Genomic DNA, 14,671 nt, shown 5'->3' with positions numbered 1-14,671 from the left:
AAGATACACGTATTTCATTGTTTTTGGAAACTGAACTTCTAAGTGGGTGAAATAGGCGATGAGATTTTCTATAAAAATATTTTATTATGTTAGCATTTTTAATGCTTAATCTGTGAAAATTTTAAATCTAGCTCCACAGAAATAAAAAAATACGTCTTTCACTGTTTTTGGAAATTCAACCTCATATGGGTGTGAAACGGGGATGAAAATATTTCATTTTGCAAGCATTTTTGAAGCTAAGTCTATGAAATTTTGTGTTTGACTTCAATGTTACAAATAAATCACACGCATGTCACTGTTTTTGGAAATTCAGCCCCTAAGGGAGTGGAACGCTTTATGAAAATATTTCATTGTGACGTCATTTTTAAAGCTAAATCTTTGAAAATTGGTGTTTGGCTTCTCGGTTATAGATGAAGAAAATACGTGTTTCACTGTTTTTGGAAATTCAGCCTCTAAGGCTGAAGGGTCACACTGATTCACTGAGTCATCATTGCCGAGCCCAGACCGGTAAGGATAGAATCCTGAAGCTTGGAGAGGGTGTCAATCTTATACTGCAGGCATCGTTTAAGAAGGGATTGTCAGGAATTCTAGTCCTAAGGGGGTGAAATTTGGGATGAAAGGAGTTTTGAAAGTATGTCGCTATTAAACGATTTTTGAAGCTAGAACTACGAAAACTGGTATTTGGTTTCTCAGTCTGAAAACAAAAGAAATGCGTGTTTCAGCTTTTTTGGAAATTCATCCACAAAGGGGGTACAATGTTGTTAAATTTTTTTAAAAAATACGTAATTACTAAAGAGCTATTAAAGGATTTATAAGGCTACATCTATGACGACTGGTATTTGACTTCTAGGTTACAAATAAGATAAATACGTGTATCAATGTTTCTGGAAATTCAACCACTAAGGGAGTGAAATTAGGGATGAAATTTTTTAAGAAAATATTTCGTTACATTAAAAAATTATAAAGTTAAATTTATGGAAATTGGCGTTTCACTTCTTGGTTAGATATAAAGTAATACTTTGTTACTATGGAAGTATCTCCACAAGAACGCAAATGGGCATGGTTAACAAAAACTTTCTACTCTAGCTATCAGAATCGCTTTTGGGTCAGAAGTACATTCGGAAAAGACCATGTTTATATGGTCTTAAGTAGCGTGAAAAATTTAAAAAGCGTTGCAATTCGTGAACAACATAAAAATTCGATTGAATAAAAGCAAAACAAACAAAAATCTCTGCACGCCATATAGTCTACGCGAGCCAAGCAGCGGGCGCTAATCTAGTGAGTAATATTTTGCAATAGTGTCCGGTGCCGATATCATCCCCATTGTTTTGATATAAGGACATGCCAAAATCGCAGCTGCTCCATTGCCGATTGGTAGGCTACCTGAAAATGCGCATGAGGCTCGGAATAAGGATATTCAACATTTCCGAGAAAATTTAAATATTCCTTTGAGAAAATGATGCATGACGTATTCCATAGGCTTTGGCATCTTCGGACTCACTTACGATGACAATTGAAGAAGATTAACAGATGCCACCTGTGGTAGCAGATCTGCTTCTCGAACAATCTCCCGGTGAACAACCCGCCAAATTTGAAACCTCGGGTCTGGGACTGATGCAAGAAAGATAACACACACACTGATCACTAGTGCCACCAAAGATGACCAAAGTCAGAACTATCGATAGTGAGACTACGAATTCGCAGGTGAGGTAGCATGCAACGTTTACTATCTGATTTATCGCAGAATCGATGCTGACCCCACAAAAAGTGTTGAGAGAAAGACCAACAGCCTCCTGAAGAAAAGTAGTTTGTTGCAAGACACTATCAAGGGTCTTAACACCTATAGTGCTGTTCCCCCTAGGTTATATGGCCTTCCGAAGGTTCAAAAGGAAGGGGTTCCTTTCCGCCGGTGTGGCCGAGCGGTTCTAGGCGCTACAGTCTGGAACCGCGCGACCGCTACGGTCGCAGGTTCGAATCCTGCCTCGGGCATGGATGTGTGTGATGTCCTAAGGTTAGTTAGGTTTAAGTACTTCTAAGTTCTAGGGGACTGATGACCTCAGAAGTTAAGTCCCATAGTACTTAGAGCCATTTTTGAACAACCCGACAGCGACCCTTCTTACAGCGATAATGACGCAAGCAACGAATGTGTCTACAATTTCGATTGAAAAATGGAAAATATGGAATAAAAACATTTCAATACGGCGATTTCGACTTCTAATTCGTTATCAGCGACCGCAAAACACTTTGCACTCGAGGTTTTACTGGAATCGCCAAGTCGGATCCGCCGTTTTGAATTTTGTAATTCCCACATCGGATTCGTAATCAGTGACCCCAAAAATATAAAAAGAACACAGTTTTGTAGGATTTTATGTCCTTTTTTCTATTGCGTCCAGGTTTTGAAGCGAGCTAGCGCGCGATAGCTCTCAGGTGTGTTCCGCCAGGGGTTGATCAAGCGAATTGGTAGCCAAGACGTCAACGTGACACTATTATGCAACTCAAACCACTGTAGCGCAATTATGGCTTTGTGACACGGACAGTTATCCCGCTACACGACGCAGTCGCCTTCGGGGAAGACATCAAACATGAATCTGCAATACTGTTCACGTGTCTTGGTGCCTCCGATTATTACCACAGGTTTCACGGAAACCAAGGTGAAAGTCCCCAACAGCATAATACTGCCCCCACAGGCCTGCGTTAGGCGCGAGGTGCATGGTTCGAGCAACTATTCGCCTTAATGATGGCACGACCATCGACCAGGTGTGAAAAGAAGTGTGTTTCATCCAAACAGGCCACATGTTTAGATAGATCCACGACCAAATCTCGACGACCCTGTGCTTACTGCCAACGTAATTGAAGATTTCATTGGGCTATGATGGGAACACGCAGGAGGTGTCTGTTGTACAACCTCATCTTCAACACTGTACGCTGAACGGTGTTCTCCAAAATAGTACATCCACCAGCACTGTCTCTGTCGTCATATCTGCGATGGATCGCCGCCTGTCCTACATTACAGAGCGGACAAGCTTCCACTTCCACTTTTCCTCATGAGGAGTGGGTGTCCAGTAACTTGTCACCTTCTCGTAGAACACTGCCCTACAACTATTTTCCATGGTTGATCGCGACACTACGACACGAACAAACAACCAGCTTCATCGGTGTCCGTAAAGCTCGTTCCCAGACGCTGGGCCATAAATATCTGATGATGAGGTCCCATACTCCGAGGAGCGTAGGGGACGATGCGGGAGACCCGCACTGCAGACTAGGCAAGGTCCTAGCGAAGGTGGTTTTCCATTGCCTTCCTCCGACCGTAATGGGGATGAATGATGATGAAGAAGACGACACAACAACACTCAGTCATTTCGAGGCAGAGAAAGTCCCTGACCCCGCCGGGAATCGAACCCGTGACCCCGCCGGGAATCGAACCCTGAACCCCGTGCGCGGGAAGCGAGAACGCTACCGCAAGACCACGAGCTGCGAACAAATATCTACCCTTTGGCAAAGTCGCTTATGTCAATAGAATTTCCCAAGCATGTTTTTCTGTCACTTATCGCTTCTTCACCTCTGGAAAGGATTTATAAACGTGAAAAATCCCAAATTGCACTGGATAGTCCACGTTATACAGTAGTTCTCCCTATAACTGACTGAGGAAGTCAGTTTAGAGGGGAGAGGATGGCAAGGGCTTGCCACCTCCAACAATAGTAAAGCACTGTGGAGATCAAATAAACATTCTTGTAGAGGACAGCTTTGCTTAAATTTAAAATTATAATAAACTGTTTGTCTGGAATTGCTTTATTTTTAACATTTTTTATTAGGTCACTTTCTTGTCTGTCTGTCTATTCGATACGAATTTTGCAATTGATTTTAAATCAGCTCCTGATGAACTAGAGACCAGAAATTTCAAACATAGCACAGAATTGGGTGATATGCAGTATTAACTCGCTCGCTTGTCTGTCTGATTCACATAGCTCTCATAAGAGTGTGAAAAGTGTTGGTAATATCTGACATCTTGGTTGCCGTGCAGGACCAGAGAGTTGAACGGGTGGTATTAGATTGTGTTCCAGGCAGTTTGCATACAATTCGATGACGGCTGCTATATGGCACTGCTATATCTGCAAGGGCTACTATCGCCTCTGCAACACTGGCCTCGCAGCACCGGAAGATCACCTTGCCAATAGATGCTCAAGACTGCACTATGTACTCGTATAAAGGTAGCTGCAACATGCCTTTGACTTCAGTTGTGTATTTGCTACACTCTCGTATCGTTCACATTACACACTAGTGGTTTGGTCTCAGACTTCCCTACCCCTTAGGTTTTTGCTCTTGGATTACTTGCATGAACTTGGTTATTCCCATGCCATTTCTGTTGTCCTTTTTTCTCTTTCTGTTATTCTCCTGTTTACGCTCAGCTGACCAATGTTGACGGCCCCTGGCCAGTGGATCAGTCCCTACCACTTATTTTTCTCACTCCCAGTCCTTTTCATATTCTGATTACAATAGTTTGCACAATAAAACAAGTGTAAAAAACAGAACATATTTATTTAAGTAAAAATAATTTTTTTAATAATACTTTCTTAATTGGGCAAAAAAGTATAAATAATTTATCCCAGCGCCATACAGATTAGTGACACTATATTCTGAAATCTGAAATGGTGAAGTTTTGATAGGCGTGACAATACTAATAAGATTTGTAACAAAAAAACTGTTGGACACATACGATGCATAACTGACACGTGAACAGTTCATATCCTGCCTACTAACTGTTGCATACACCTCACGTTTTGCATTATAAATCTTACAAGCATTTTCATAGATATTAAAAATTCACACTCACAAATTTTCAGAATTGTCTGTATGGGGTTATGAATCTGTGTGGAGCTGGGAGAAATTATTTTATACTTTTTAATCTGAGTTAAAATGTGTTACATTAAAAATTTATTTTTATTGGTGTAACTATTTATTTATGGCAGGTCATGTATTCTGCAATATTGATAAGTTTCAATCAGTTAATGAGTTTAAACCGGAACCACACCACTTTACAAAGTGTGGAGGTAGGTTTCTTTTGCGCCCTTATTACTTCCCCGCTTACCTTTTCAATTGGCGAATGGTGTGCAAAAATAACAGCTGTCTGTAAGCATCCATGTTAGCTCTCCTTTGTCTAATTTTATGGCCACTTTTATTTCAGGAGATATATGTATGAGGTAGTAACTTATAAGCATTTTCGAAACATTCTCAGGCTTACTGATACAATCAACAACGACTGCAGTATTCTTCTTTGAGCTTACCTACCTGTGTTACTAATCCTATCCTAAAATGCAGAGTTTCAAATAACATATTTCAATACTTTTTTTCAAAGAGCATCATTGCTATTTCGCATTTTCAGTTGAAGCACTGTGTCAAAACACTTTGATATGTGAGCTTGGGTGCTATTAGATGGTTGCATTTTAGTTATAATTGAAGTAAGTGGAAAAACCATCATGCTGTTCTTATTCTTGTTGATGTAGTCGTAGCCATTAGTTCCAAGAGTGGTTTGATGTAGCTCTCCATGCTAGTCTAGTATGTGTAGTGACGCCACTATTTCTTGGGCATTACTGGAGATACTAGCAGCTCAGCCACAGCAACTGAAGGATCCATAGGCAGCTGGCATACCAGTTGGAGCAACTGGGCTGTTAACGCATTATGAGGCAGACTAGGTCAAGGACCACAATCCTGACAATGGAGCAGTAAGACAGTGCTCTTGCAGGTAGAACCAAGCAGTTTCTACATCATTGGGCCACGGATTTGTTGTTCTGAATGTAGCTGGAACCACCGTGTCAGGACAACAAGTGGGCTGCTAGCCAGTCTGAATAATCATCAATTCTAGTAGAGGCATCAGCAGTCTGGCAACACCTACTATGATAAGAGGGCTACACCAGGTGCTGGAACAATACGGGATAGCAAGCAGCTGCCATGAGTTAATGCTTCCACCACCACATCATCTTCTCACTCCAGCAGCAGCCAGACTCCTGCCTGACACTGGGGCAGCACAAAAAAATGGTTCAAATGGCTCTGAGCACTATGGGACTTAACTTCTGAGGTCATCAGTCCCCTAGAACGTAGAACTACTTAAAACTAACTAACATAAGGATATCACACACATCAATGCCCGAGGCAGGATTCGAACCTGCGACCGTAGCGGTCGCGCGGTTCCAGACTAAAGCGCCTAGAACCGCTCGGCCACTTTGGCCGGCTGGGGCACTACAAATACTCACGCTCCCACACTGGTACACATACCTTGGTAGAGGCGAGATCCAGCACCAGAGGCTGTCATCCCCTGCAAGCATTCTGGCACTTTTCTGTATTGCTGGCATTATCTGTGAGCAGACATGCTAATCCTCACTGGGGCACGCGCTGCTAAGCGAGCTCCTGGTGTCAGCATTCATGCGTGCAAACAGTACAGCCAGATGGCCGTCGGCTAGCTGGCAACATGCACCACACACCATTCTGACCAAGTGCTGAGAGGTGGCATGGCCACCGCATTGCCATACTGTGAGTCGTATGAGTTTAACAAAATATTTGACTTTGACGTTGTTTATATGAGCTGCCATTAGCCTGCAACCTCACCACAATCCACCACCACAATCCCACCCTGCATCAAAGTAGCCCTCCATCTGCCTACCAAATCTTCATCATTCTTCTGTAATGCCCTATTCAGAAAGCTTCCACTCAGTCTTGACATATTTCTCTTTTTCAGAGAAATGTTTCTTCCTATTGTCAGACTACATTTACATCGTCATTACTTCTGACATCATCAGTTATTATGCTGTGCAAATAGCAAAACTCTTCTGCTGCTTTCAGCTCATCTTTCTCTAATCTAATTCACTAAGTATCACCCATTTCTCCTGTTTTTCTTTTGTTTTATCTTATTACCTCTTTTGAAGACACTATCCATTCCCTTCAATTACTCTTCAAAATACTTTGTCATTTCTCACAGAATTACATTACCACAAAAAATTACAGATAACCTTTAGCTCCCTGTATTCTGTACATAATACCTTTAGAATTTCAAAGAGCATATTTCAGTCAGTCTTGGCAAAAGCTTCTTCATCATCTATAAATGCTATAAATGTGGGTTTCACAAAGAACTTCTATGGTAAAATTAAATAAATGACACAGAATAGACACTTGTTGAGTTGCCCATATCCCAATGTGAGCCTCCCTGGGTTGTGAACTGTGGAATGATCAGCACATACAACATATTCTGAGAAAATAAAATACCCAGTGTAGATCAGTAACTGGCAATTGTTGGTGATGTCTGTGTCACACAGTAGTGGTGGTGTTCGCTGGCCGAAGTGGCTGCGCCGTTCTGGCGCTGCAGTCTGGAACCGCGAGACCGCTACGGTCGCAGGTTCGAATCCTGCCTCGGGCATGGATGTGTGTGATGTCCTTAGGTTAGTTAGGTTTAACTAGTTCTAAGTTCTAGGGGACTAATGACCTCAGCAGTTGAGTCCCACAGTGCTCAGAGCCATTTGAACCAGTGGTGGTGTTCAACGGTGTCTGAGTCAGATGTAAGTGGCACCTGATGCTGTGGAGACCACAACCTTATTCTAACCTGATAAGGCGCTTCCACTGCTTCCTAACAAACTACACACATAAAAAAAAGTTTTGCATCACCTAGGTTCCGAGTGTTCTGGAACCTCTACAGAAAACTGGAATAGAGATCAACATAAACATCATTTCCGCCCTTTTTATTGCTCATGGAAACCACACACTGCATGTTGTACCACCATACAGCGAGACCTTTAGAGGTGGTGGTCCAGATTTCTGTACACACTGGTACCTCTAATACCCATTAGCACGTCCTCCTGCATTAATGCATGCATGTGTTCGTCGTGGCATACTATCCACAATTTCATCAAGGCACTGTTGGTCCAGACTGTCCCACTCCTCAACTGTGATTCGGCGTAGATCCCTCAGAGTGGTTGGTGGGTCACATTGTCCATAAAAACCCCTTTTCAGTCAATCCCAGGCATGTTCAATGGGGTTCATGTCTGGAGAACATGCTGGCCACTCTAGTCGAGCGATGTCGTCATCCTGAAGGAAGTCATTCAAAAGATGTGCACGATTGTCGTCCATGAAGACGAATGCCTCGCCAATATGTTTGCACTATCAGTCGGAGGATGGCATTCACATATCATACAGCCATTACAGCGCCTTCCATGACCACCAGCGGCGTACATCGGCAGCACATAATGTCACCCCAAAACATCAGGGAGACTCCACCTTGCTGCACTCGCTGCACAGTGTGTCTAAGGCGATCAGCCTGATCGCATTGCCTCCAAACACGTCTCCGAAGATTGTCCAGTTGAAGGCATATGCAACACTCATCGGTGAAGAGAACATGATGCCAATTCTGAGCGGTCCATTCAGCATGTTCTTGGGTTCACCTGTACCACGCTGCATGGTGTTGTGGTTGCAAAGATGGACGTCGCCATGGACGTTGGGAGTGAAGCTACTCATCATGCAGCCTATTGTTTACAGTTTGAGTCGTAACAAGACGTCCTGTGGCTGCACGAAAAGCATTATTTATCATGGTGGTGTTGCTGTCAGGGCTTCTCCGAGCCATAATCGATAGGTAGCGGTCATCCACTGCATTAGTAGCCCTTGGGCGGCCTGAGCGAGGCATGTCATCGACAGTTCCTTTGTCTCTGTATCTCCTCCATGTCAAAACAACATCGCTTTGGTTCACTCCAAGACGCCCAGACACTTCCCTTGTCGAGGTCCCTTCCTGGCACAAAGTAACAATGCAGACGCGATCGAACCGCTATATTGACTGCCTAGGCATGATTGAACTACAGACAACACGAGCTGTGTATGTCCTTCCTGATGGAATGACTGGAACTGATCGGCTGTTGGCCGTCGCTGCTCATGCATGGTTGTTTACATCTTTGGGTGGGTTTTAGTGACATCTCTGAGCAGTCAAACGGACTGTGTCTGTGATACAACACCCACAGTCAACGTCTATCTTCAGCAGTTCTGGGAACTGGGGTGATGCGAACCTTTTCTTGATGTGTGCATTTTCAAAGTAATCGGACAGGTTGTCAAATAGACTGCAAGGTGAATCTATCATCACAACAAGTGATGGAAGTCCATACCAATATACAAATGCATGGATGAAGGGGGCGGGAGCTTGTAAGCCCTACCACAAAATTCAAACCCAAATGAAATTCCGGCTTGAAATATATAATATACTAACTGTGATAATTGATGGCAAACACGAATAATTAATGTGAGTTGGAGCATGTTGTAAACCCAAACAAAAATTCCAAGCCCAAATGTAATTCTGTCTTGGAATGTACAACATGCAAACACTGATATCTGATGGTAACCCCAGTTAATTAACACAGATGCTGTATTCATAAAGTAAAAACGTTTTCATTATAAGATGCCAGATTACCACATAAAATACTGCTTTAGGATAATTACAGAATCGTCAAAGGGAAACTAGGAAAGAAACTGACAGAAACTGTTACACACAGGAACCATATTTACAATTAACATATCAATACTAGACTCAGTTAATGAATTTTTCATTGTGTCCAGAAAGTTTATATCTGTCAGTGTGCAACAGAAGTATGATGTGCAATACAACCAATACACATACACTAAGTAAACAGTATAATGAGAACAACCTAGAGAAAGTACAAAAAATTTGGGAACGATTGGAAAAAAGGTTATGTGAAATATCAGAGAAAAACATAAAAATTTTATTGGAAGATGTAACGCCCAAATTGGTAACGGAAAGACTTTCATAAGAAGTGTTGGCAGCTATCCCATAATGAAAGAACAAATATAAACAGATAAAGGTTCATAGATCGCTGTCAAAAATATGTAAAAGTAAAGTCAGCAAAATTTAAAAAAGTACCAAAATGAAGAAACATCAACTGAAATCATGATAAAAAAAATCAGATGGATAATTTGGGGATAAAAAACAGGAATTTCAAAGAGATAATGAATGTAACGGAAATAAAAGTAAGATTAATGGCTCAATATAAGTGAGAACTAAACTGCCAAAGTATTAAAAATCTAATACATTAAAATTTGAGCAGCCTGGGAAAATTAGATTAAGGAAACTGGGACGATGAGAAAGACAAATTAACTCATTTAAGAGATGACATGATCACAAGCCATGAACATGATTATGACAGACAATGGAATGTGTCAGAGCTGTAAAAAAAGGGAAAAAACCGTAAAGAATAGCATAATATAGTATTCCAATTTAAAAATGGCTCTTCCCTATTATGAGTCCCATGGTTTAGCAACTATTGGTCGATGCTTGCCTGGAAATAACTGAAAAAAAAACTGATGGCTGTAATGTGGAATGTGTCAAAAGGTTTACAAACTATACACACTTTCTTGCGAAAATATACTGAGACATTGTTTAGCTTTTATCTTATTCAATGATGAATTTAACAAAGTTAGATTAACCACACATAGATATGATCTATTCAGAAATTCATGCATTATATATAAGTTGTCAAACAGAAATGATTGTAGTTTTTTAAACTGTTTTCCTTGTCTGACAACACCTTTAATTCATATGGGAGATGGTCATATATTTCTGTAACTGATAACTTTGCTCCTTTTTGTACATGAGTCAGGTGAAATTATGGCTGGGAGGAGTGGGGTGGGTGATACCTAGCACCGTTTCAACCCTTACATATACTAGACACCAGAATGGACATACAATTTTAGCCCTTACAATGCCAATTGGAGCATCGAATATTTTGCATGCTATTATAGAAATTCCCTTGAAAGTTTTTTCATACGGCATTAATGAACGAAAGTATCAAAGTAAAACAAAAATCTGACACCTTAATAATCAAAATTAGCAGTTACATATGCATAAGGTGTTCCATATCTCACTAACCCCATGGTGTATTATTGTTGATGATTATACAGTATAAGCTACGTTGTCAGAAGTGAGTAGACTGTTTTCTGTTCCTATGTTTAGTCATAGACCATTCACATAGCACCAAAACGCCTTTTCACACCACAATCATCTGAACTGCTTTATGCCACAAACATTGCTTCACATCTGTTCGTCCCCAGTTGAAGTCCTCGCTTGACGTAGTTCATTGTGACTGTGTTTAATTTGTCTGAGGTGCTAGTGTGCTACCTGGGAAAGTTATTTGTTGGCTATGTCGATTTGAAAGTGAGCAGTCGATAAATAATCGACCGCCCGCCCTCAGGACCTCAGTTCGTCAGCGCACCTGACGATGGCGACATGTCTGATCGCCGAAATATTTTGCCCGTTGGACACAATGAACCGGCAGTATACCCATGGACTGTTCGAGCAATAATATTACTGTTCTTTGTTTTTTGTCCGACAATGATTCGTTACTGTTTCCAGAATTAAATTTTCATTCTGAAGCGGAATGTGCGCTGATATGAAACTTCCGGGCAGATTAAATCTGAGTGTCAGACCGAAAATCGAACTAGGATCTTTGCCTTTCGTGGGCAAGTGCTTTACTGACTGAGCTATCCAAGCATGACTCACGACCTGTCCCCACAGCCTGAATTCTGCGGTAGAGCTTCTGTGAAGTTAGGAAGGTAGGAGACGGGGCACTGGCGGAATTACAGCTGTGGGTCGTGAATCGTGCCCGGGTAGCTCAGTTGGTGTAGCACTTATCTGTCAAAGGCAAAGGTCCCTAGTGCCAGCCTCGGTCCAGCACGCAGGTTTACTCTGCCAGAAAGCGTCGATTCCGTTCTGTGTTTTCTTTTTTCTACTCCACAACACTGACACACTCAGCAAACAATAAACACGAAAGAGACCACACAATTAACGGACAGCATACTATTTCCCTTGCAAAACAGCATCAAAGATCTTTAGCAGGTGATGCGTTGTAATTTTTTCAAATAAATCTGGAGGCAGTCCTGCTATTCACCTCAGAAACACTAAACATGGCAATCAATAAATAAAGTGCACGCACTGAGGTTGAGGCAGATACATCAAAACACATTTGGAGCTTAAAACAAAAGTACAAATGATTGTATTTTGCAAAAGCGAACCTTTAACAACACATATTTATCCAGCAAACAAGTAATCTGGTTAGGATGCTGTAATGGTTGTAATGATGGTCGAATCTATAGTAATTATTCTTTCTGTGAAACAACCAGATATTGTGATGACGACAATCGCGCTAAGCACTGTGAAGATGACTTAAACGTAAAGTATGAAAGCAGAACAACACACGGTCTTTGTGAAAGGAAAATGATGACAAATTGGCAGCTGTTGCACTCCACTGACGTAGGAATGACGTCACTGAAGACAAAAGACAAAATCTTCTGATTTTTTGAAATACGTCTGAATGCAGTCCTGTAATTCACCTCAGAAACACGTCTAATATCATATTTTTAACCAACAAACAAGTAATTTGGACAAGGAGTCGTGATGGTTGTAATGATGGGCGAATCCATTATTATTTATTATTCTTTCTATGAAACAAACAGATATTGTAGTGTACACAGTTGCACTTAACACTGTGAAGATGACTTAAACGTAAAGTTTGAGAGCAGAACAACACACGGTCTTTGTGAAAGGAAAATGATGACAAATTGGCAGCTGTTGCACTCCATTAACGTGGGCATGACGTCACTGGCATCGCTGCAAAAGCAAGGCAATAAACCCACACAGAAATTTAACTCCCAGCATGTACACAGGAGAGTTCTGGAATAAAATGGCGCTATTGCAGAGTTAGTAAATAATCTTCACTTATATGTAAGATATAAAAAAAATCGCAAGCAGTACAAAATTAGGTAAAATGTGCAACTGATGTTCTGTATCAGTGTGGTTCATATTGTTAATGTTCCAAGAGCGAGGAAGAGCGCGCGCTGTGCCACACACACATGGAATGTAAGAAAGAAAGTCGGATTATTGGCCACATAAATTTGTTTAACGAGTACATCTGCAGGACGTAGCATAATTAAAGGAGGGCGATAGGCTATTTTTTGCGACCGAATCGGAGCAACTGCTTAGGTCTACAGCCATCAAACACTGATTAAGATAATTCATAGTTCCTGTAAGGCTGTTTATTATTTGAACAATATACTTCATTCGCCTTTATTGGCTAATTTCAACCAATTGTTCATTCTGAAGTGTACACGTATATATACTTATGCTACTGGCAGATTATTCATGAAGTCAAAAATGAGGAGAAAATTAGACATTCAGGTAATGTACTGTCTCGGTGAAATCACGGCACCTTTTCAATCATCAACAGTCTTAAACCCTACTGTGTTGTGCCATGCTCCTTCAATAGTGAAAATAAAGGTAATAATGCTGTGAAAGTACTTTCAGTATCACAGATGACAGATCAAGCTGTAGTTCGAAAACTTTTTAGCAGTGGGAAACCCTCAAAGACCTCATTCGTGCCACTAGAATTATTACCAACCACGCACTTTCAATAATTATACAATGTCATAACACGCTGTACTATTATTGATGGTGTTGGGACAGCAACCAGCCAAAAATTTACTTTTAGTTCCTTTATTCAAAGGGTACTGTTACCGGCTTCGAATCGGTATGATTCATCTTCAGACGGGTTACATCCTTACAGCATTAATCTGTAAAAAAACACACCACATGTTGTAAGAAAAGCATGTAAACCGTCTGAAGATGAGTCATAACAATTCGAAACCGGTAACTTCCCTTTGAATAAAGGAACTGAAAGTATATTTGTGGCTGGTTGCTGTCCCAACACCATCAACATTTGTCTTCAAATAACAGTCACAGTATCCAACCATGTCATTATATGACAAAATTGCACGCTGTACTATTGTCGCTGACAAACATAGTTGGCATTTGAGTAAGGTTTATCAAGTTTTCGTTGAGTAGCCTGTTTGACTTTTTCCACTTTGCAGTTTGGGTCTATTTTGTCGCGGGATCCGTGCACGGTTTCTTTAGCTTTTTGACCGGGCGTCTGCTTGTACAACAAAGACGCCATTCGTTTTCCGAGGTGCTGTAGCCAGGCTTCTTTGCCGAAGTGTATATGTAGGGTGTGTTGTACTTAGTAGCAGAACATATCTGTCACCAAACCGTCGGCCCTACGCCTCAAGATAAGGGTTACATGTAAGTGACAAAAGCTGGCTTATTCCAGGCGCGCAGGGTCTAGCTGCAAGTACTACTGTGTTTCGGCAGCAAGGCAGTCTCTGGCGCTTAGTGGACAGTGACAAGCAGGGAAGCGCGGGGTGGCCCAGTGCTTACTCACCTTGTGGCGCAGTTGACGGGACGAATTCGGCGGTGGCGACGGCGGTAACGCTGCAACCTTGCGCGTGCAGCGCGTGCCCACATCACTACCGCCGCACGCCTGGACGCTCAATATCGACTGGCGAGCTGGGCCGCGGTCGCTACTGGGCCTGCGCGGTGCCTGCCGACCGCGATCGATACTGTTCTCGACAGGGCGGGCGCGGGCGCGGGCGTGTGTACTACTGCCGTACTACACGGTCGGCCTCAGGGGAAACGCGCCCCCGCTCGCCCCACTTTACTAACTCCACTGTGCCCGCGCTCTTTCTCGGTCTGTCACACACATGCAGAGGATGGACAAAAATATGGAAACACTGCGAGAAATGCATGCTAGAAAATAAATGCAGAGCCTGTATGTGGTTCTGTTGTATTTGACCACGAACGGCACCT

The 14,671-nt window shown here is 42.0% G+C and overlaps 1 protein-coding gene across 1 annotated transcript in view; it reads right to left on the bottom strand.

Moving 5' to 3' along the window:
* LOC126484341 (SPRY domain-containing SOCS box protein 3) overlaps positions 1–14,372 on the bottom strand; it is an 86,391-nt gene extending 72,019 nt beyond the window's left edge. Inside the window, exon 1 of the mRNA XM_050107793.1 lies at positions 14,247–14,372. The gene's annotated coding sequence lies outside the window, so the exon portion shown is untranslated. The remainder of the gene's footprint in view (positions 1–14,246) is intronic.
* Positions 14,373–14,671: the final 299 nt, after the last annotated feature.

The sequence above is a fragment of the Schistocerca serialis genome, chromosome 6 (genome assembly GCF_023864345.2).
Source record: "Schistocerca serialis cubense isolate TAMUIC-IGC-003099 chromosome 6, iqSchSeri2.2, whole genome shotgun sequence".
Lineage (NCBI taxonomy): Eukaryota > Metazoa > Arthropoda > Insecta > Orthoptera > Acrididae > Schistocerca > Schistocerca serialis.
This window is presented reverse-complemented; position numbering and strand designations above follow the sequence as displayed.